Source organism: Podarcis liolepis, assembly GCF_965112155.1.
Source record: "Podarcis liolepis genome assembly, chromosome: 5".
In the NCBI taxonomy this organism is placed as follows: domain Eukaryota; kingdom Metazoa; phylum Chordata; class Lepidosauria; order Squamata; family Lacertidae; genus Podarcis; species Podarcis liolepis.
This window is the reverse complement of record NC_139556.1, coordinates 91,731,422-91,751,660: the sequence shown is the minus strand read 5'-3', so window position 1 is coordinate 91,751,660 and position 20,239 is coordinate 91,731,422. Positions and strand designations below refer to the sequence as shown.

General features: G+C 42.9%; 1 long non-coding RNA gene across 1 annotated transcript; it reads right to left on the bottom strand.

The window, feature by feature from the left end:
• Window positions 1–224: 224 nt before the first annotated feature.
• On the bottom strand, window positions 225–13,209 carry LOC310707498. Its single transcript, XR_014526515.1, has 3 exons — window positions 13,136–13,209; window positions 5,705–5,870; window positions 225–640 (listed from the first exon to the last, which is right to left on the bottom strand). It is a non-coding gene; the product is annotated as an uncharacterized lncRNA (long non-coding RNA).
• Between the last annotated feature and the right edge of the window lie 7,030 nt (window positions 13,210–20,239).

The following is a 20,239-nucleotide window of genomic DNA, read 5'->3' as shown; positions in this document are numbered from 1 at the left end:
CCAGGCATTCTTCCAAAGTGGGTAGGGCTGTATCTAAATTTTATCTTTATTTCTAATTATGGCTTTATGTATATTTGTTTTTAATTGGTTTGTTTATTTTAAGTTGTCAACCACCCTGAGGTTTACGGATGAAGGGCAGCCTACAAATTTAATCAATATTAATAATAATTCTTTTTTTATTTTATTCATGCTTTGTAAAGAATAGGACTTGTACACCACTTGGAGAAGTTGTTGAGCAACTGGTTTATACATGCTCTAAATAACAAACTAGCCTATTAATTCCATTGCTAGCTACCCAGCCCCAGTGAAGCTGAGGGAGGCAGTCATGACTCCACTTAGCCTCCCAGCGAGTTGAAGGCTGAAACATAAAAGAAACCTCTTCACAAAAGAGAGAGGAGAGGCTGCGGTCAAAAACTGATGAAGAATAAGAAGCAAGCACACCAAATGAAAGAGCTCCTTTGACATGCTCTCCTTTTAAAATAACCTCTGTTGCTTCCATCTCCAGGCATGACTTCCAAGCAGTAACGTCTGAGCATCATATTCGGTAATATGTTCCACATTGATTTTCTCCCGTACTCTCTGCTGACTGTACATTTTGCAGAAAGCATTGACCCCAAAGTCAAGGTTAAGCCCATGCTCCCTGAATCAACAAAGCAGAGGGAGGAGGCTGGAAGAGAGTGAGCATTTATGCAATGAAATAATCAAGAAAGTATGAGAACAAAAAGTTATCTACACAGGCCATTGTTAAGGTGGGGGATATGTGTATTCAGTGTGTGTGTGTGTGTGTGTGTGTGTACTAGAACAAAATTATAGTTTTGACCAGACCTGAGTACTGACACATTGAAAAACCAGAAATTGCAGAGAGGCAGTAAATAAACTTTCAATTTTGACATTCTTTTTAAAAATGCCTTTTCTTTTGTCATGCAACATTCCATCAAAAACAGCAGTCAATTGCCAAAGGACCAAACTAGATGAAATGTTAAATGTGTGTGTGTGTGTGTGTGTGTGTGTGTGTGTGTGTGTATACATTCATTATATTTTGTTCTCACTTTGCAAAGAGCAGTTGTGGGGTGGGGAGAGATCAGGATAGGAACCATGTCATGCAATGAAATAAAATCGCCTAAATGAAAACTCTCTCTCATATGCATTCTCCTACTGCTAATTGCTCCAGGAAGGAAGATCCCATTAGCAGCAATGCACAAGGAGAATTCGTTCACCTACACCCCAAAATAGAGAAAGAACAATGAACTGACTTACATTGTCCGAATGGGCAAGTGGCAGTGCAGTTTCTATCCTGCTATGGTTTGGCAATGCAGAGGTTGTCTTCTGAATGGGAGCTGCTGTGATGTTGGCCTGGAAACTGGAGCTAGTGAACAGTGCAGGGGTCATTACACACATTGGCACAAACTATCACCATCAGCTGTTGCTGAAAGAATTGCATGGGCTGCCAATTTACTACTGGGCTAAGTTCAAGCTGCCAGTAATGGTGTAAAAAGCCCTATGTATCAACACTAAACAATCATATCACCCCATATCATAGCTGTCAACTTTCCCCTTTTCTTGCGAGGAATCCTATTCAGAATAAAGGAATTTCCCATAAAAAGGGGAAACATTGACAGCTATGCCCCATATTACCCCAACTGATCACTGCTAGGGTTGGCCAGTGCCAGATTTACGTATAAGCTAAACAAGCTATAGCTTATATTTCCAAAATATAAAATAAAAAAACAAATGCAATAAAACCTACATACGGCAACAATGTTTTGTGTTGTGTAGGCTCCTATGATGTAAGTAATGGTCCCCGCCTGCTAGCCTGCTCCCTAAAATATCACTGGTTTGCTCATTTCTATATCAATTACTTTGATAAAATACATATTTTGTTGTGTGCAAATGGCTTTAGATATGTTAGGTCCATAAATTACCATATAGCATATATTCAACACAAAAAACAGCGACAATTTGTTGTTGACAAAGGACAGCTGGACATACAAAAGGCCCCATTACCTTCAGTAGCTGAGGACCTAATCAAACCTAAATCTGGCCCTGGGGCTGGCATATCTTGAAGAGTAAAAAAGAGGGCACATTTGCCAAGTCCTAACTATGGATCGCTATGACAACTCTACCCATGAAAACAAGGACGTGTCCTGGGAAAAGAGGGCATATGGCAACATTGGCACTGACACTCTCCAGGAGGGGGCCTTCTAAAGATACCATCCGATTGGGGGGTCCATTTTGTATGACGTACGAATCAGGCTTTTAATGTGGCCGCATCTACCCTTAGGAACTCCTTCCTGTTGCATATCAGGCAGGTGCAATCCTTATTGTAATTTTGGTTCCTGCTGAAGACCATCCTTTTATAATCGGATAAATCCAGTCTGCATTGGATTTTCCACTGTTTTTATAGAAGAAATTGTTTCATCTGTGTTTTTACTGCTGTTTTTTATTGTTGAGATGTTTTATAGGAAGCAGGTCTTGAAATAAAGGAAACGAAGAAGCAAATACATTCTAGGACTTTTATCCTAGGCTACTAATCTCACCTATACCAGAATTTCTTGCATTCAAAAATGTAGTGGTCATGCCTAAGTTATCTCCCGCTTGGACTACTGCAATGCGCTCTACGTGAGGCTACCTTTGAAGGTGACTCGGAAACTACAACTAATCCAGAATGCGGCAGCTAGACTGGTGATTGGGAGTGGCCACGGAGACCATATAACACTGGTCCTGAAAGATCTTCATTGGCTCCCAGTACGTTTCCGAGCACAACTCAAAGTGTTGGTGCTGACCTTTAAAGCCCTTGGTCCTGTATACCTGAAGGAGCGTCTCCACCCCCATCATCCAGCCCAGACCCTGAGGTCCAGCGCCGAGGGCCTTCTGGCAGTTCCCTCCCTGTGAGAAGTGAGGATACAGGGAACCAGGCAGAGGGCCTTCTCAGTAGTGGCGCCTGTCCTGTGGAACACCCTCCCAGCAGATGTCAAGGCAATAAACAACTATTTTACTTTTAAAAGACAACTGAAGGCAGCCCTGTTTAGGGAAGTTTTTAATGTCTGGTGCTGTATTGTTTTTAATATTCGGTTGGAAGCCGCCCAGAGTGGCTGGAGAAACCCAGCCAGATGGGCAGGGTATAAATAATAAATTATTATTATATAAGTTATAGTCAGGACTTTTTCCCAGTCGGAACTCATTGGAACTCAGTTCCAGCACCTCTCAGGTGGGGGCCATTGTCATTCTAAGAGAACAAAAGAGGTGTTCATGGTGAGTTATGGCACCTCTCTTTCTAGAAAAATAGCACTGGTCATAGTCATTCTTCCAGGATTGTTAATTTGAGCTAACAGTCCTCGCCTTCTTCCCCAACAAGGAGTTCCCAGATGTTTAAACCACACACCCTTTGAAGATTAATTAGGGTTATTTCATAGACTCATGTTCTCTATGGAACTATGACTCCCAATAGACAGAGAAGATGTCTCTGCTGTTGTTTAAACAGTCACCTGCTGGGGCGAAGGGCAGGTGACTTAGAAGTTCCTAAGCTAGCCAGGAATTGACAACTCCTATTCAGGTCACTAAAAATGTTGATTCGGCCACTGAACGTGTTAACAGTAATTGGTTTTAAAAGCCTCTACCAGAACAGGTTTTGAGGTATCTCAGTGGTCATGGGAAGCAGACACTTTGCCTATGAAATTACTACGAACAAGCTACCATTCATAAATCATAGAGGTTGTGATTTGTGAATAGACCCGTTTCTCAAGTCTGTCCAATTTTAAGTGCCAAAATTAATATCTAGTCTGTTGGAAGGAGAGTTTACAGACTACTGACACCGTCTGAAAAGAAGAAGAAAGCAAGCATCAAGTACCCTCTTGAAAAACCACTGCCAATGTTTATTTCTAAACATCACAAAACCAGAAAGGGAACTCTAGAAGGACTCACCATATGCTGCCATTTTTATTTTTATTTTATTTTATTGCAGAGTCAACACTTGTGGGCAGAGCCATTGTGGGAAAGAATGGACAGCATTATAGTAACAGCCAGACATTGCAGGCAGGGAATATGGCTTCAGTGCTAAAATATGCCAACTATGATAATGTAGATAATTATTGATCTAAATAGCACCTACATTTCAGTGCTGTGCCATTATTATTATTATTATTATTATTATTATTATTATTATTATTATTATGCCTGTGGTATTGCACTCTGGAAAAGCAGGAAAAAGGAAGGAATTTTAACCAAGATAGAAAAAAGGTAAGGTCACAGACGACTCTGGGGTTGCGGCACTCATCTACCTTTACAGGCTGAGGGAGCTGGCGTACAGCTTCTGGGTCATGTGGCCAGCATGACAAAGCCGCTTCTGGTGAACCAGAGCAGTGCACGGAAACGCTGTTTACCTTCCAGCCAGAGCGGTACCTATTTATCTACTTGCACTTTGACATGCTTCCGAACTGCTAGGTTGGCAGGAGCTGAGACCGGGCAACAGGAGCTCACCCCCTCGCAGGGATTCAAACCACCGACCTTCTGATCAGCAAGCCCTAGGCTCTGTGGTTTAGACCACAGCGCCACATGGGTGAAAAGATGAGTTTTCAAATTATGAACATTGTGAATTCTAGGCAGAAGAGAATTCTGTAGAAAAGAAGCCAAATAGAGATGAATAAACAGAAGATGGGACCTTGTTAGTACCTATGGCCTTCCAGTTGCCAGAAACATAGGCTATCTGGAAAAATACCCACAGGGAGGTAGAACCAGTAGAGGCTCCCCACAGTGGGAGCCAGTGTGGTGTAGTGGTTAAGAGTGGTAGACCCGTAATCTGGTGAACCGGGTTCGCGTCTCTGCTCCTCCACATGCAGCTACTGGGTGACCTTGGGCTAGTCACACTTCTCTGAAGTCTCTCAGCCCCACTCACCTCACAGAGTGTTTGTTGAAGGGAAAAGAGAATGTTAGCTGCTTTGAGACTCCTTCAGGTAGTGATAAAGCGAGATATCAAATCAAAACTCTTCTTCACAGAATCTTCTTCACTGGGAGGAATCTTGGTTTGCTTTTGTGAATTGTATGGAAAAGCCCAGCTTTCCTATCTTGGCCTCATCCACACTTGCCCCATGATTTCTAGTCATGGATTCAAGAGATTTGGGGGTGGTTTTTTTGTCCTGCTGCTTTCCCCGGACAAACCTGCTATTTACTGCTGAATTGGAACAAAAGTCAATATGCAGAAAACCCAACTGACATTTGTGGGACAAAAAAAGAACCCATGACTAGGAATTATGCAACAAATGGAAGCGGGGATGAGCCCTCTATCACAGCATCAATGACTCTGTTGTGTTTACACTAGAGACTGGTAACAGGTGACTCTTCAAATGTTGTCGGACTACAAATGCCGTCATCCGTGTTTCTTCAGACAAACTCCAAGAGAGGCATCCAAATTTCTGGTATTTTGTGTATATCAAAACCCAAAGTCTGAACCATCTGAAGCTCAGTTGATCAGGAGAAAAACATTCCAGATGCTATTTCTGAATCTTGTCTATTCTGGAAATCTTATGGCTCATATTTTTACACCACCCTGATAGGAGTGGAAAAACCAACCCATTTCCCCTAAACTTTCCTCTTGCTCTTCTTTTTGTTGCTGTTCCCAACAGGACGCTCTCTCTCTCTTAAAGAGAGAATATGCCTGGAATGTTTTCGTTTCACTTTATCGCTTATGAAACCAGCGAAGATTTAATACCTTAGACAGATTCTTGTGATGGGTAGGAGAATTTCTGGGCTATATTTGGCTCCGTACATTTTTCTTTTTCAGACTGTTAACTCCAAGCACAGAAGAGAGTTCAACATTCAAGGGAGTGACATGCAATCCTTGCTCCACTTGTAACCACAGTCATCTTGCCGTAGGCCTTAGAATAATAATAGGAATGGAAATTATTCAGTGGCTCATGATTTCCCAAGGAAAAGAAATCTCTTTAGCAGCAGCGTGCCACTGAGTCATTGCGGTCGGCCTACAAGGTCAGGGTTGCAGAGCTGCCTTTGCCATTCCTACCACTGAGTAGCAATCGAAGCCTGGGGTATTAGGAAAGAATGGGGGAAAAAGCATGGCTGGCTACTAGTATATGCAAGCGGTACTGACATTGCACTTCAGATGACCCCAAGGCCAGCTGACTGTCTGTGGAATCCCCCGCTGAGATGAGTTTCAACTTCTTTGCTCATTACTGTCGCAAATGGAATGGGTTGTCAACAACTCTTAGGAGCAGACCAGCTCTGGGCTCCAAGGCACAAAGGCAACTGTCTGGTTCAGCATCCCAGAAATTGGTATCTAATGAAGAGTTTGATATCAGGCTTGCCCTGAGTGTCCTGCCTAAGGCAAAATTCAAAGTGAATTTGAGTGTTTTTCCTCAGGAAAAAAAAATGTCTGGGGAAATTTAAGGAAGCCCCCCAAAAGAGCATAAATCTGTACTGCTTGCAAATTGACTGTGATGTTTGAAACCATTTATTTTTTAACAAATGCCCCAAATCCCCTTATGGAAACGTTCGTCTGTTTTAACAAAAGCCTAGTAGGCACGTTGTCACCCATCAACTGAGTGCTCAAAAACCTAAGTGACTTACACCTCGAATATCTAAAAGACAAATCTCCTTCCCTGCAGACCCTCTTGAGTGTTAAGCTCAGTAGAGAGGCCCTCCTTGAAGTTCCACCACCTTCTGAAGTTTGGGGAGATGATGTGGTGGTCAAAGAGATGACTTTCTCTGTGGCAGCTGCTAAGCTGTGGAATTCCCTCCTTGCAGAGGTGCATGTGGCGTTTTCATTGTATAGCTTTTTTGACATGAGCCAGCATGGTGTACTGGTTAGAACGCTGGACTAGAAGCTAGGAGATCAAGGTTCTCAGCCATGAAGCTGTCTCTTCTTTCAGCCTAACCCACCACAAAAGGTTGTTAGGAGAATGAGACAGAGAGGGGCAGAACCATGTATGCCATCTTTCCTGGAGGAAAGGTAGGATGTAAATACAATAAGATAATAATACCCTCCAACAAGTTACCACAGAAAACCTGGATGCACATCTTCCAGGATGCTCGCCTGCATGAGTCATGTGAACTGCGTGAGATCACAGCACCCCCAAAATGCATGGTTTTAGACACTGCAATCCCATGCAAGATCACACCCTGAATGTGAGAGCACAGTCTCTGTCAGGCTTTGGGGAAATCTGATCCCTCTCCAGGTGGCAATAAATAAACAGATCAAACGGATGGAGCGTCCTTACCAGATAAGCTCTTTAATAATCACAGCAAGAGATAAAGGAATGCAAATCTCTCTAAAAAAATGGTGTTACTCCCAGTAAAGATTTACCCCCTCTGTCCCCATCAATCTACATTACTCCTACATCGGGTAATCTGAGCTTGTTGTCCTTGCACTTACTATTCTATCACTTTCCAAGTCCGTCTAGTCTTGGGCGAAGGTGGGTCAGAAATGTTGTCCAAGGACACTGAATCTGCCAGCTGTCTCTCTCCTGGTGTTTCCTCTTCTAGCTGTTCCTCACCCAGTATCTCCCAGCTTTCCCCCTCTGGCCTATGCCCCTCTACAAACCACTGTTCTAAATCAATTCTGTCCTCCTGCCCTTGGGAAGATTCAGAAAAAAGGGGTGTGTGGCTCCCACCTTTCCTCCTCAGTCCAATCCCTGACAGCACCCCAAAATGGGATGCCATGATTTAATCATGACAGTTGAAGGGTATGTAGTTATTGAAGAAGTGGTACCTTGGGTTACAAACACTTCGGGTTACAGACTCTGCTAACCCAGAAGTAGTACCTTGGCTTAAGAACTTTACCTCAGGATGAGAACAGAAATCACGCGGCGGCGGCGCAGTGCCAAAGCGAGGCTCCATTAGCTAAAGTGGTACCTCAGGTTAAGAGTGGTTTCAGGTTAAGAACGGACCTCCGGAACGAATTAAGTTCATAACCAGAGGTACCACTGTATCTGTACCCTCGACTTTAACAGAGTGCTATTGCGCTCATGTCCAGTTTGCAGGCTTCCCACAGATGTGTGTCTTCAGTGGTCAGCCACTGTGAGAACAGGAGCCTGGACGAGATGGCTCATTGGCCTGATCCATCACCTTCTGTTCTTATGAAACCTGCTTTATTTGTTTATAAAAATATTTATATTATTATTATTAACAATAAATTAAAGTGGTTTACAACAATCATACATAAAGCTGTACTGTAAAATAGAATGCCAAAAAAATAAAACCAGAGATCAATGAAGTATGTCTGTTCAAGTTGTGATCCTTGCATGACTCTCAGGGTATCCAGCTCTGTAGTTCTATGATTCTGTTATGGAAGGGCAGTTTCTTAATTGCCAGCATAATTTTGGAGGCATGGGCGTACCCTATTCTTCTGCTTGTAAATTATTATAACTGATTTTAATCTGGTATTTTTATATTGTCGTAACTTAGCTTCTGACTTTACGGTGAAGGGCAAGTAAGAATTCCAAGAAATAAATTATGCAGGGAAAATTAATTACATGAGGAAATAAACAGTTTGGGCCATGTGGTATTGGAACCACACTTCCTGTTCGATTAAAGTTTTTTATTTGTTGCTAAAAACAACAACAACCTCGAGACACCACAGCAAAGGAGGACACAAAAAAACAGCAGATATAATTAGTCCTTGGAAATTCAAGACAATCTGTTCCTGTTAATTCTGCCTGTAACAGCCTAGGAGTGAATAGTGCAGGGCGTGACAACTCCTTCTTTGTTCTTATCAACTCCAACTGAACTTTGCAAGAAAATATGTCTAGGGGTCATATCACTGCCAAAGCGCACGGTTATAAATTAACCAGGTCTGTTTTATAATAATATGAAAAGCCTGTAGGAATAACACAAATGAATCACAGGAAAGAGTGAGTGCCAGGTGTGATAGAGGTCAGGCTGTTTCATAGCAGCAAAGGGCAATTGACCTCATCTGCGGCCATTTTGCATCGCCGGAGTCAGCAACATTTTGGCTCACTGCAAGTCATGAGATCAAAATTTGACCAAGTATTTGAAATTCATTACACACACAGTATTAATTAGACACACACATTTAGATGATGATGAGATTTGGATTGGACATTTAGATAAATGGTGTGATTGCAATGGTGGCAGACAGTGAAACTGGTTGAACATATGATGCAGATGGTGAGTCTGACCACTGGTTTGTCCAGGCCAATGGTGGTTCAGCTTTCATTCAGTGTGGTGTAGTGGTTAAGAGCGGTGGACTCGTAATCTGGTGAACTGGGTTCGATTCCCTGCTCCTCCACATGCAGCTGCTGGGTGACCTTGGGCCAGTCACACTTCTCTGAAGTCTCTCAGCCCCACTCACCTCACAGAGTGTTTGTTGTGGGGGAGGAAGGGAAAGGAGAATGTTAGCTGCTTTGAGACTCCTTAGGGTAGTGATAAAGAGGGATATCAAATCCAAACTCTTCTTCTTCTTCTTCACTCATTCCATCACAAACACTCTGAGGAACAGGATTCCAGTCACCATTTTATTTACCAAGAATGCCCCCGACATGGCATATACAAGGCTAGTTTCAATAATAATAATAATAGTAATAATAGTAATAATAGTAATAATAGTAATAATAGTAATAATAGTAATAATAGTAATAATAATAATTTCTTTATTTATACCCTGCCCATCTGGCTGGGTTTCCCCAGCCACTCTGGGCAGCTCCCAACAGAATATTAAAAACACGATAAAACATCAAACATTAAAAACGGGGCTGCCTTCAGATGTCCTCTACAGACACAGTCACCCACCTCTCTCTATCCTCCATTCAGCCAAGCAAGAGTCTGAGCGCAAGGACACATTCCAGTCAGGCAAAAACACCCAAAGGCCAAGGCAGTGCCAGTGAGGGGTTGCGGCCTGGGGAGAGTTCCAAGGGCCAGATAGAAAGGCCCAGAGGGCCACATTTTGCCCCATGGCCTGAGGTTCCCCACTCCTACCATATTCCATGCCTGCTGCGATATTTAACAGTTTTTCAGCTGACAATTGTTTTTGTACAGTTGTTTTCAGTGTTTTCATTTGTTACAATGATTGTATTTTTATTATGCTCTATGACACCCTGTGCTCATTTGGGAGGAGGGGCGGAGCAGAAATGAAATAAATACCTATAGAAATATAACTCCTCACCAGTGTTCGAAACTCCCCTTATTCTAGGCGCATTTTGCGACGGGGAATTTCTTTCGTGCGAGCAGTTTCTGAGCTCTGGGAGCAGTACTGCACCTAAGATTTCAGATCAAAACTGCCACAGCTTGTTGACCTTTTCCTGCCTCCTTACTTCCAGCTACTCTCTGAGGACTGGAGAAGGGACCTTCCTAAGAATACAGTGGTACCTCAGGTTACAAACACCTTGGGTTACAAACACTTCGAGTTATAGACTCCACTAACCGGGAAGTGGGACGCGGGTGGCGCTGTGGTCTAAACCACAGAGCCTAGGACTTGCCAATCAGAAGGTCGATGGTTCAAATCCCCGTGACGGGGTGAGCTCCCGCTGCTCGGTCCCTGCTCCTGCCAACCTAGCAATTCGAAAGCACATCAAAGTGCAAGTAGATAAATAAGTTACCACTCCGGCGGGAAGGTAAACAGCGTTTCCGTGCGCTGCTCTGGTTTGCCAGAAGCGGCTTAGTCATGCTGGCCACATGACCCAGAAGCTGTACGCCAGCTCCCTTGGCCAATAAAGCGAGATGAGTGCTGCAACCCCAGAGTCGTCCCCAACTGGACCTAACAGTAAGGGGCCCCTTTACCTTTAACTGGGAAGTAGTACCTCAGGTTAAGAACTTTACCTCAGGATGAGAGCAGAAATTGTGCAGCGGCGGTGCGCTGGCAGCAGGAGGCTCCATTAGCTAAAGTAGTACCTCAGGTCAATAACAGTTTCAGGTTAAGAACGGACCTCCAGAACGAATTAATTTCATAATCAGAGGTACCACTGTATTAGGGGAGCAGGCAGGGGAAGTATGGCTTTGTTTTTTGCAGTCTTCAGATGAGGACTAGACCATATGAAAAATGAATATAAGATTTTAGCTGCAGTCCATTCATTTTCAGCTTTGTATTATTCTTACAAAAAAAAGCACCTAGACATTCCGTTGTAGAGCCCACAATCTAGGTTTCAGGTGCCCTTTAGCTCCTAGCTTTCATATCACAGTTTCTAAAACTGGTCCTCACCCCAGACATTACTTCTTCAGGTATCACTGGATGGAATAATGTTTTTAACCGTAACTGTTTTTACATTTTTAAAAAAACTGTAATTCCTTTTGGAATACTTTAATTTGTTTTTCTTTTTAAATTGTTTGCCACACTGGACTTCTTCTGGACTGAAGGGCAGGATATATAAATTCCATAATAAGCAAGCAAACAAACAAACAAATAGGATGTCACATGGCCACCCTAGGCTAATCAGAAATGATATTTTTTTAACAACTCCTCTCATCTCCAACAATGTTGTTTAGCCAACAAAATACCTGATGCCACACCTGAGGCTCAAATACTGAACAAGCAGGTAGCATTCCTGGCAGCTGGCAACCTTAGCAGTGACTAATTGCTGTTAGGCGATGGGCATTGAAAACGCTTGCTAAGAAGCTTGGCTTTTTGTTGTTTTTGTTTTTAAAAAAGGAGAGTGTTAATCTTATTGTCGGGTACTTTGTTTCCACTGCAAGGTGGAAGAAGAAAGATCTCTGAGACAGCATTTTGCGGCTCTCCAGAGACACATAAGTGCAGTGAGGGTTTCTGTTGGCTGTTGCCGATTTGCCTGGTTTTATTTTAATAGTGCAAGCAGCGCCACATGCTCTGGGAGTCATGTACTTAGCAAAAATCAATCCCCTCCTTTGTATACAGATAGACACAGCAGACTGGCAACGGCTGAGGCTTTTATTGCCTCACCTAAGCTGAGAATTCCTAATAAGATTAAAATTTACACTTTCTGCCACTGACAGATGGTGTTTTCTGCCAAGTCCCACTGCATTCCTAAAAAGTAGATCTGAATTACAGGAGTTTCTTGTTCTTCTTCTTCTTCTTCTTCTTCTTCTTCTTCTTCTTCTTCTTCTTCTTCTTCTTCTTCTTCTTTCTCTCTCTCTCTCTCTCTCTCTCTCTCTCTCTCTCTCTCTCTCTCCTTCTTTCCACTCCTCTACAATCCCTCCTTCTTTGGGAAGATCTCTCACCTACTTTGCCTTCTCAATACTTCTCTCGGGTAAGAATATCTCCAATGGTAAAAAATAGTTTTATCAACTTTTCCAGGAAGATGATGGTGTTAGGGTAGACTAGGACATATTTTCAAAGTGACAAGCCTACCACAAAATTGTTGTACTACTACTACTACTAAATTTTATTTAGACAGTGGTACCTCGGGTTAAGAACTTAATTCGTTCTGGAGGTCCATTCTTAACCTGAAACTGTTCTTAACCTGAGGTACCACTTTAGCTAATGGGGCCTCCCGCTGCCAATTTCTGTTCTCATCCTGAAGCAAAGTTCTTAACCCAAGGTACTATTTCTGGGTTAGAAGAGTCCATAACCTGAAGCGTCCGTAACCTGAAGCGTCCGTAACCTGAAGCGTCCGTAACCCGAGGTACCACTGTACTCCACCCTCCCCGTCCAGAGCTGGGTTCAGGGTGGCTAACAACAGTAAAATTACAGTAAAAACATAATGGGGGGGGGACCAATTTAAAATACAGGTTAAAATGCAATTTAAAATGCAGCCTCATCAAAACCATAAGGGGAGGGAAACATAAGGGTCAGACTGAGTCCAAACCAAAGGCCAGGCAGAACAGCTGTCTTGCAGGCCCTGCGGAAAGATGTCATGTCCCGCAGAGCTCTGGTCTCTTGTGACAGAGAGTTCCACTAAGTCGGGGCCAGTACTGAAAAGGCCTTGGCCCTAGTTGCAACCAATCTAACCACCTTGCGACCTGGGAGCTCCAAAATGTTGTCATTTGTGGACCTTCAGGTCCTCCGTGGGGCATACCAGGAGAGGTGGTCCCATAGGTACGTGGGTCCTAGCCTTGCTGCCCATGTATATCAGAGGAGGAGAAGGTGGCGGCAGTCTCCTCCAAATGACAAAAAGCTTCCCTGCTGTTTGCCAGGAGGCCTGCACCAGGGATAGGAAAGTTGCCCAGATGTTGCAGGGCTACAGCTTCTATTCCTGCTCACCATTGGCCATGCTGGTAGAAGCTGGGACTCAAAGAACATCTGGAAGGCAGTACATTGGCTGCGCCCCTTCTGTGGTAGTGGGGGACTATTGCAGCAGTGAGGAGGTCTGTTTGGGCTTGGCAGGAGTCCACGTTGACCCGCAAGGTTGCTTTCCCCAAGCCATTGTCAGCTGCCCCATGCCTGACATCATGTGTGGTAGCATGCATGGAAAGGGTAAAGACAAAGGCACAATCAGGGTTCTTAAAGAATGCTTCCAATTGTTCCTTGGCAAGCAGGGGTGGTCTTTGGGGGCCTTCGAAATGTGGCACACACTGGGATTGGCTCCAGCACGCACTGGGATGAGAGCTCTTGAGAGGAGCCCCGCCCTGCTGCACTGGAGGTTTACTGATTGGCTGTTCTCGGAAATTCCAAGCAAACCTTTCTTTCCTTTGAAGTCAGGTCACCTGACATCATAGTGGTTCCGAGGGCGGCAACACAAGGGCGAGCCTTTTCAGTGGTGGCCCCCTGCTTTATTTATGTGTTTATTAAATTTGTATACCATGCTTCATCCAAAGATCTCAGGGTGGTTCATAGCACAAAAATACAAAAATGCACTCACCAGGGAGGAGCTCAGTCTACATCATCATTACTTATCTTTGGGTGCCAGGCAAAAACATTTCTTTTCTTCCAGTCCTTTGGCTTTTAATTATCTGTGGCCTTGGTCAAGGGATGGGATGTTTCAGAACTGACATTTAAAAATATGAATGAGTTTTAGATTTTTCTCTGTTTTGTTTTTTGCGGCTTTTTAATTGATGCTTTTTGCGGCTTTTTAATTGATGCTTTTTGCGGCTTTTTAATTGATGCTTTTTTATTCCACCCTCGGAACCATTTTACTGTATTTTTGGTTTCTATTATTATTATTGTTGTTGTTGTTGTTGTTAAGTCACGGCGAGAAGTGAGGTTACAGGGAACCAGGCAGAGGGCCTTCTTGGTGGTGGCGCCCGCCCTGTGGAATGCCCTCCCTTCAGATGTCAAGGAAATAAACAACTATCTGACTTTTAGAAGACATCTGACTGCAGCCCTGTTTGGGGAAGTTTTTAATGTTTGATGTTTTATCATGCTTTTAATATTCTGTTGGGAGCTGCCCAGAGTCGCTGGGGAAACCCAGCCAGATGGGTCGCTAATAATAACAATAATAATAATAATGAAAGTTATGAAAGTTATTACTGTAAAAAGTGCCAATAATTCATTATAACAACAGCAACAACAAGAACACTAGGTGATTGACAGGTGGTCAACCCAATCCACTTGTCAAAGCAGCCCGGGTGGGAAATGAGGAAGCTCAAGTACTGATGGAAGAGATTCATAAGGACCAAGCAGGCTTTCTCCCAGGAAGACATTTGTCAGACAATGTGAGGAATATAATAGACATTTTGGAACTATTAGAAGTGAACATAAACACTAAAGCAGTACTGATATTCGTGGACGCGGAGAAAGCCTTCGACAACATCTCTTGGAGTTTTATGAAGAAGAATCTACATGGGATGGGGGTAGGACAAGGATTTGAGAATGGTATGGGTGCAATATATTCAGAACAAAAGGCTAAATTAATTGTAAATAATGTGATAACGGAAGAATTTAAAATAGAAAAAGGGACACGACAGGGGTGCCCAATTTCCCCATTACTTTTCATATTAGTCCTGGAGGTTTTGCTAAATATGATTAGAAGGGACCAGTTGGTTAAAGGGGTACAGGTCGGAGCTAAACAGTACAAATTGAGGGCTTTTGCAGATGACTTGGTACTTACTTTACAAGAGCCAGACACTAGTACGAAAAGGGTTTTAGAATTGATTCAAGAATTTGGTCAAGTTGCAGGATTTAAGTTGAACAAACAAAAAACTAAGGTATTGGAGAAAAATTTAACAGTTATTGAAAGGGAGAGGTTCCAGAACGAAACAGGATTAACTGTGGTTAAGAAGGGGAAATACTTGGGGATTAATATGACATCTAAGAATGTGAATCTATTTAAAGATAACTATGAGAAATGCTGGACAGAAGTAAAAAAAGACCTAGAAACATGGTCAAATTTGAAGCTTTCCTTGTTAGGCCGAATTGCTGTTATTAAGATGAATGTATTGCCTAGAATGTTATTTTTATTCCAAACATTGCAAATTGTGGACAAGTTGGATTGTTTCAAGAGGTGGCAGAAAGATATTTCGAAGTTTGTCTGGCATGGCAAAAAACCCAGAATAAAATTTAAGATTTTAACTGATGCAAAGGAAAGAAGGGGATTTGCCCTGCCAGACCTTAAACTTTATTATGAATCAGCAGCCTTTTACTGGTTGAAAGAATGGCTACTTCTTGAGAATACAGACATTTTGGACTTGGAAGGTTTCAACAATGTATTTGGATGGCATGCATATATATGGTACGGCAAGGTTAAAGCTCATAAAGCTTTTAAAAACCATATTGTTAGGAAAGCATTATACAATGTTTGGATTAGATATAAAGACTTGCTGGAAAATAAAACCCCAAGGTGGTTTTCGCCGATGGAGGCGAAAGCCGTGAAAAAGCTCAATATGGCCAAAATATTGGGAAATTTTGGAACAAGAGGGAGATAAACTGAAATTACAGAGTTATGAGAAATTGAAGCTTAAAGTACGAGATTGGCTTCATTATTACCAAATAATGGAGGTTTACAAACAGGACAGGAAAATTGGCTTTCAGGTGGAGAAAACAAAATTAGAAACAGAACTGTTAGAACCCAATACTAAGAATTTGTCAAGAATGTACAACTTGTTGCTGAAATGGAATACACAAGATGAAACAGTTAAATCAGCTATGATTAAGTGGGCACAAGACATTGGTCATAACATGATGTTTGCCGACTGGGAACAGTTGTGGACCACCGGTATAAAATTTACGGCATGTAATGCCTTAAGAGAGAATATTATGAAAATGATTTACAGGTGGTACATGACCCCAGTCAAGCTTGCAAAGATCTACCATTTGCCCGATAATAAATGTTGGAAATGTAAAGAAACTGAAGGTACTTTTTTTCACCTTTGGTGGACGTGCCCGAAGATTAAGGCCTTCTGGGAAATGATATATAATGAAATGAAAAAGGTACTTAAATGTACTTTTCCTAAGAAACCAGAGGCCTTTCTCTTGGGCATTGTCGGCCAATTGGTGTCAAAGAGAGACAGAACATTCTTTATGTATGCTACAACAGCAGCAAGAATACTCATAGCAAAGTATTGGAAGACACAAGATCTACCCACCTTGGAAGAGTGGCAGATGAAGGTGATTGACTACATGGGACTGGCTGAAATGACTGACAGAATCCGAGACCAGGGGAAAGAGACGGCGGAAGAAGATTGGAAGAAATTTAAAATTTATCTTAAGAAATATTGCAAAATTAATGAATGTTAAAATGTTGTGGTTATATAAAGTAAGGGATTACAGCTGTTAAAGATTAAGTAAAAGGAAAGGAAAGGAAAAAATCGGATAAAATTAAGGGGAAGGATTTGCTGAAATAATTTTGGGAATTGGAATGCAGAAAGGGGAGGTATGGGGAAGTCGATGAAGTAAGTTTAAGAAAAAAAGGAGTTGAAATTATACGTGTTTGTTTGTTATTGTATGTATATCTTTGTATTGTGTGTATTGTATGTGTTTTTAAAATTTGTGAAAATTTAATAAATATTTATTTAAAAAAAGGAAATGAGGAAGCTCAGGATCCCCATACCTGGCTTGCATCATTCCTAGAAGCATCTGATGAACCACAGCTGGACCTTGGGTATGCCCTAACAGGGCTCTTCATATAATAGAATCAGAGAACTGTAGAGTTGGAAGGTACCCCAAGGGTCATCTAGTCCAACCCCTTGCAATGCAAGAATCTCAACATGCGGTCCCCCATTCAATTTGAAACCATACCGGACCCTGCTTAGCTTTGCAAATGTGCTGGCAGTTATATTGCTTTGGAGTCGGAGGCGAAGACAGTCATGCGAATGGAACGATGCCCATATTTAGATGTTTTGAGGTCTGGGCTCAGACAGGCTTGGGAAGATTAGTTTCCTGAGCCATCATTCTCTGCTTGCAAAACATGGAACTCCGGCTGATGGCGGTCAGCAAGAGGAAATATTAAGCTCCATGGGCCATTGGTCTTGCTCAGCATGGCTTTTCTCGCCACCGATCATTTTCACAATGTGACGATGACATACAGTAGGAGTTCCTCCTCTCTGAAACAGAGTTGCCTCATCAACAGAGCTCAGACGACTCGCTCCAGTGAAGCCCAGTGGCGGCACGACGTAGTCAAAAGATTGCAACACCTGCTGATTAGAACAACATTTTGAAAGCCCGCGTCGCTTCCAGGGTTTGGCCCTTAATGGATGCTCTGAGCCTAATCAGCAAGAACCGAAAGCGGATCGAGCAGGTCTTCATTGAGATGTCAATAAGGCTGTCTTTTTATTTCATTTCCTAATGGGTTATCAATACTGGTAATTTGCCCCTGATAATGTTGCAAATTATAAAAGGGGAAATTTAAACAAGTACCGATGAAGGAGAAAATCAGCCTGACAGCCCATTTTGTTCTGGCGTGTGAGCTCATGATATACATGGGCGCTGGGACCGCAAGCCTTGCCGTCTTGCAAGAGGCCTCGTTATTCACAGCAGAAAATTAGGTGGTGGTCATGCTTTGGCCTCTAACAAGTGTACCCATTTGTCATCAAGCTGATTAAGGACTGGTGAAGCAACTGTTCGTGTTAGGAGCTGTTAGCCAATTACACGTTCCCCGCGGATTAATCACCTGCCTTTTAGCCAGGCCTGGTGGCAGCCTTCGCCAAGCAAGCAAATAAATATGTTAAATTGTATTATTTATTAGAATTAAAAATTCTGCATCAGCCTAATTCAAATTCTGTGCCAAGAAAAACTCAATTCTGCAACTTGCATAAATCTGGTGTTATACACACACACAAACACACATTCAGCCTTGGAGATGGGGAATCCGTTTCCTGAATCCTGCTCTGGTTTGTGATGAAAGTGTATTCATAAGTATTTTACTCATTTAATCAACTATTTCATTAAAAAAGTCAACATGGATTTATTTAAAGTATTTATATCCCACAATTTCACCAAAAAGGCTCCCAGAGTAGCTTATAGGAATTATTAGTAAGACTGTTCCTGCCCTCAGGCTTATAATCTGAAATGACATGGCACTCAGGGAAAAGGGGGACCAGTTCTTATTGTTTTGATAACACCATTACAAGGTAGGGCTGCCATATGTCCAGTATTCCTGTATCATGGCGGAATTTCTGAAAAGCTGCTAAAATGTCCAGGAAAACCTGGGCATATGGCTGCCCACATCGTAAGATTTTTTGGTTATTTTTTTAAAAAAAAATAGCCGAAAAACTTCATCTGACTTCCAGTTGTTCATGTTGCTGCTGTTTCCTTGGTGGCAGAGGCTCCTGCCCAAAACATGGCAGCAGGTGCACTTACTCATATGTAAAGAAGCCGCACTTTATCAAAGCTGATTAACAGCATCAGCTCAGCAGCACGAAAGAGCCAGTTCTGGTCCAGGAGTTCTTGGAAGGCAAAGGGTTGGCAGGAATATGTCTGGTCTAGGTGTAAGGGCCAGAGTTCACAAGTCCACGATCAGTAAGAAGGGCCTGCCCAGGAGCTGCAGAATTGTTCCAACAAGTCTCCCAACCTACCCACCAATCTCTTCAGCAAAAGTGAAGAGTGCTCTGATATCCTTGTTCAGCATGACTTATCTTGGGTTTTCCTTGAAGTTCCATTGTGCATAACAGAACTTGCACACCATTCTCTTGCAACTGAAGCACCTTGTGCTTTCATTGTTCCTCAACGCTTAGCTTTGGAGCAAGTAGTGGGTAAAAATCTCCCTTTTCCTGCTCAATGGGTGGCTCTAGGACTGAAGACAGGGGCCCTGCAGGGACCTTGCTGCAGGAACAGTCATGGGTCTTTGATGCCCTCCCTGACCCCAAACTACTATTTCAAGCTAAGGCACTATAGGCAAACTAAGGCCCGGGGGCTGGATCCGGCCCAATTGCCTTCTAAATGCAGCCCAATTGCCTTCTAAATCCGGCCCGTGGAAGGTCTGGGAATCAGCATGTTTTTACATGAGTAGAATGTGTCCTTTTATTTAAATCCATCTCTGGGTTATTTGTGGGGGCTGCCTGGTATTTTTACATGAGTAGAAAGTGTGCTTTCATTCAAAATGCATCTCTGGGTTATTTGTGGGGCATAGGAATTCGTTCATTATTTTTTTTCAAAATATGGTCTGGCCCCCCGCAAGGTCTGAGGGAGAGTGGACCGGCCCCCTGCTGAAAAAGTTTGCTGATCCCTGCGGACCATCCACTTGAGTGCAAATGTGCTGGCAGTAGCAGCAAATTTCTTCTCCTGGGGCATCTGCATTATGCCAACCTCACCACCTCCTCTCCCTCCTGGTAAGCAGCAGTGATGTGACTGGCCAGAGGTCAGGAGATCAGGAATGCCTGGTTAAGGTCACCTACCAGGAAGGAAAAGATGGCCGCTCTCTGAAGCACCAACAGTTCCCTGCCTATGCGTGAGAAGTCTTTGGATGTTTAATTGGGGCAATCATGAGCAAGTCCTAGCCTCTGCTTGGGGAAAAATTACCTCCACTCTCTTACAATAATTTCTATACTACAAAAGAGCTATAATTAAAATAATAAGGAATAAAATGATCTCCAGGCAGAGAGTTGTTTGCTTGGGGTGGGGTGGAGCAAAGGAAAGAATCTTCTTTTATGCGGCCATCATTTTAAAATCACACCAGTTAGAAGCTCATGAGCAATTTATTCACTTATTTTAAATTGCTGTCTTCTGTCTCTCCCCTGCCCCAGGTTCCGGGCATAACACTGAAAAGGGATAATGTAGAATTTAGGACATAGAATGTATAAAGGTAAAGGTAAAGGTACCCCTGCCCGTACGGGCCAGTCGTGTCCAACTCTAGGGTTGTGCGCTCATCTCACTTAAGAGGCCGGGAGCCAGCGCTGTCCGAAGACACTTCCGGGTCACGTGGCCAGCATGACGAAGCTGCTCTGGCGAGCCAGCACCAGCGCAGCACACGGAAACGCCATTTACCTTCCCGCT